Source organism: Moschus berezovskii, chromosome 3 (assembly GCF_049115385.1).
Source record: "Moschus berezovskii isolate FMDL1 chromosome 3, NW_MosBer_1.0, whole genome shotgun sequence".
NCBI lineage: Eukaryota > Metazoa > Chordata > Mammalia > Artiodactyla > Moschidae > Moschus > Moschus berezovskii.
Window position 1 is genome coordinate 60145129 of NC_142462.1, and position 4266 is coordinate 60149394.

A 4266-nucleotide genomic window follows, 5' to 3' on the forward strand; every position below is an offset into this window, starting at 1 on the left:
ACTAAAATCATCCTTCTAACTTTCACTGAAGATAGGAAAAGTCTTAGTCGAAACACTGACATAATCAAGGAGTAATATAGTTAGAAAGTGTGAGAAGAGATGTAAAAAATACTTGGCTCATTTTTTTTTCATTGAGGTAGATTTATATCAATATAAAATTAATGATAATAGCAATCCTAGCACGTCTGAAGTGACTTAGCAGCAGCAGCAGAAGCAATCCTAGCTAATCCAAGATTGGGATTGTTTAATAGCAGGCTTAAGCATAGCAATGTTTCAGAAAGATTTGGGTCAAGGTGTGAGCCAGGTTACTACCTTATATCTAGTTGAGAGAAGTAGAATATTTAGATATGTGGACAATGACTACATTTCCTCCTATTCAAGTGAAACAAAATTCTGATCACCCTTTAGGAAGATGGAAGCTCCATAAATCTTATCCAATGTGTGACCAACTCTCAAGAAACCCAATAAGACAACAAAATGTAATATAGTATGATTTAATATAATGTCATATATACTTGAGATATTTGGCATTTCATAGTATACTAGTATACTTATACTACATATGAACTTATACTATACTATACTACATACTATACTTATACTACATACTATAGTATACTACATACTATACTTATACTACATATGAACTTATACTTATACTATATATGGTATACTTAAACAGCATGTGAGAACATTTTATTTTAACAAATAATTTTTTATTTTGGTTATAATGAAATGATAAAGAATAAAAATGCTAGTGGTGCCTAAATATTACTATGAATTTATAAGGAGATATACACAGTAGAACTTCTGTTTTTTCCTTAAGTTAATGTAAATATTTGGGAGGAGTCCTTTACAAAAGCCCTTTGTTTTGTAACCAATCCATCTGGCTTAGTCAGAGCTCCATTATTTAACAAAGGAAACTCGCTTTCCTTTTGGCCCTTTCCCTAGTAAATAAACTATTTACCAGGAGTTGCTTTTACCTGGGGGAAATTTATGTCTACAGCCACTCCCTGTGAGGCAATGATACTTAATTATAAAATATCTCACTCTTAAAAAAGTGCATATCAGTTCATATCAACCATTTATTAAGTGGTCTGGTCTTCATAGAGAACTTCCTTTTACTTACATATTGAGGTTTTTTTCTTTTTCTTTTTTAACCAGTTCCAGAGAAAATTTGGGACTGTAACATCGACTTTTGTACATACTGGAGGATAGGTTTAATTCTGCACTGCTGAATTGTCTGTCAATTAATTTACCTTACCTCAGAGGGAATGTGAATGTGTTTTAAAGCTGGCATTGTTACAGAGTGCGAGCCCACTCTGCTTGCCACAGGACAGGCCAATGAATCCAAGAGATGAGGTATTGAGGCAAGGAAGAGACTTTAATTGGGGAGCTGGCAGACCAAGAAGATGGCAGGCTAGCGCCTCAAAATAACCATCTTGTAGGAGTCTGGATGCCAGCTTCTTTTGTAGAGTTAGAGGAAAATCAACGAGGAACTAAAGTCAAAAGGTAGACAAGAGGGGCAGAGGCAGTGGGGAAGTAAAGTGCAAGGGTCTTCAGTCTTGCAAAACATCTCCAAAGGAATGGTCAGCCTTTGGAAAGGGTGTGTTAACCTCTTCTATTTGCAGGTGGGTAGGGACAAATTCGGAGAAGGCAATGGCAACCCACTCCAGTACTCTTGCCTGGAAAATCCCATGGACAGAGGAGCCTGGTAGGCTGCAGCCCATGGGTCGCTAAGAGTCAGATGCGACTGAGTGACTTCACTTTCACTTTTCACTTTCATGCATTGGAGAAGGAAATGGCAACCCACTCCAGTGTTCTTGCCTGGAGAATCCCAGGGGTGGGGGAGCCTGGTGGCCTGCCGTCTATGGGGTCACACAGGGTCAGACGCAACTGAAGCTACTTAGCAGCAGCAGCAGGGACAAATTATTTGTCTGAGCTGAACAAAGGCACTTTAGCTTACAGCCAAGCAGAGGGGCAGGGTCCTCTGAGGCAAGCTATTAAGTATGATTATAATCATGTCCCTTGTGATTCAGCAGGTAAAAAATCCCCCTGCAATGTGCGAGACCTGGGTTTGATCCCTAGGTTGGGAAGATCCCCTGGAGAAGGGAAAGGCTATCCACTCCAGTATTCTGGCCTGGAAAATATTTTTTCCAGGGCTTCTCTGATAGCTCAGTTGGTAAAGAATCCCCCTGCAATGCAGGAGACCCCAGTTTGATTCCTGGGTTGGGAAGATCCTCTGGAGAAGGGAAAGTCTACCCACTCCAGTATTCTGGCCTGGAGAATTCCAAAGGGGTCACAAAGAGTCAGACATGACTGAGCGACTTTCATAATAACAAAAGCAATGAAAAGCAAGTCAAACATTTTCCAATATGGAGTCAGAATTGGCTTCCTCCCTGCAATAGTAGGGAGTTATAGGTATGGGACAGACTGTAGAATCTTTTCAGAGGGCCAAGTAATCTCTCTTTCAATTTATTCTTTCCTCTGACTGAGAGCTACTTTATTTTCACCTCTCTCTGTGTCTTACTCAAGTTAGTAACTAGGATCTTGCTACTCAAAACGACCTGCAGCATCCAGGTACAAATCTGAATCTCAGGTCCAATTCCAGATTTACTGAGACAGAATCTGCTTTTTAACAAGATATCCAGGTTATTCATGTGCACATTAAACTTTGAAAAGCAGTGATCTAGGGGAAACTTGAAAATGCTTATTCTCTCAATGTGTTTTAAAAGGCAGAAGTTGGGCAGTGAGAGACACGTTGGTGAGTATGTGGGTGTGTGTGAGATTGGGCCAGTGACGTTAGTGGCCTTGGGACGTGATATCAGGCTGGCTCTGTTGCTTGGTGTCTCTGTCTGTCTGTCAGCGGGTGCCATATTGTTGGACTTGGCCAGTCACGTGTTACTCGGTTCCTATTTCACCATTCTGTTCTAGCTGCTTATGTATGTGAAGGTTCTCAACCAGGTGGGATATGAGCCGCTAACTTCAGCAATAGGACAAATATTTTGGGGCAGCAAGTATGTCAGCTTCCTGGTCTGTTTTGTTATGCTTAGCACATTGTGAACATCTATGGGAAGCATAGGTTGTTCACAGAACTCCAAGACTTTTCAGAAATCCTTGGAACTGTGGTCCATGATAAAGTTTTACAGAATTACCAGAAGTGTAACAAGGTTGAGGAGTCAGGATCTGGAAACACAGAGAAAGAAGTTTCATCTTCCTTTGACAGAGTTATCAAGGAGACAGCTTGAGAGAGTGCATTGTGCTATTGCTCTCATCACAAATCCCTTTCACATGATCACTCTGAGATCTATGGTACAATTCATTGGGAGAGAACCCAAGTACTATGGATTTTGTGACTCCATAGTAATTGTCTACCAGGAAGAGGGAATCCTAGGATTTTTTGCAGATCTTATTCCTCACCTCCTAGATGACATCATTTCTTTGTGGCTCTGTAACTCATTGGTCTACCTCATCAGTGTCCATGCATTGGACAATGGAGTTTCCATCATGAATGAAATGAAGAGTTGGTTTCTAGTTGTCACATGATTTTTTGCCAGTATGTTTACATATTCCTTTATGCTTGTCTCTAGTCTTATGACTGTCAACAGCTGTGGACTTGCTCATGGATGCCCTCCTTACCCCCTAATATATATTTCTTATTTATATGGTTGATGCATGCTACAAAAAAAGGGGATATATTAGCCAAGAAATAACGTCTTTTCCAGAAGTTCCCCTTTGGGAAGAATTATTGTTGTGATCCAAGAATGTTAATTTGAAGATGTGGGGCACAGACAGTGACATTTCTATAGTCCCAGATGCACAGAAATATGGGAGAAAGTGTTGATTTCTATAAAGTGTGGCATATTTTTAATATCAGTCAATAATAATAATCAGTCAACTATTTTAATAATCGGTCAATCTTGAGAAAATGAATAAAAATGGCAGACATTATGTCAGCAAATAAACTAAAAAGCCAAAAAAAAAAAAAAAGTCCTCTCCTGAGTAAGAACCATGAATGAAGAAAAACCTTCAAAAATATGTACATAGAAGAGCCTGGACATCATAATGGAAAGAGCAATAGAAAGGCATCCTGGATAACTTAACAGGGAATCCCAACTCTGAAAAGGAAGTGACATACTGTTAGAGAAATATTTGTAAGCAAATTGAAGGAAACATCATTTAAGGGGGAACCCGACAGGCTACATTTGCCAAGTTGCTTGCAGGGAACTGGCAGTTCTTTCCATTTCTATAAACTGAAGGCTTCTT

At 39.5% G+C, this 4266-nt stretch overlaps 1 pseudogene; it reads left to right on the forward strand.

Moving 5' to 3' along the window:
- Positions 1 to 2631: 2631 nt before the first annotated feature.
- On the forward strand, positions 2632 to 3776 carry LOC129552426 (mitochondrial carrier homolog 2 pseudogene; annotated as a pseudogene).
- Positions 3777 to 4266: the final 490 nt, after the last annotated feature.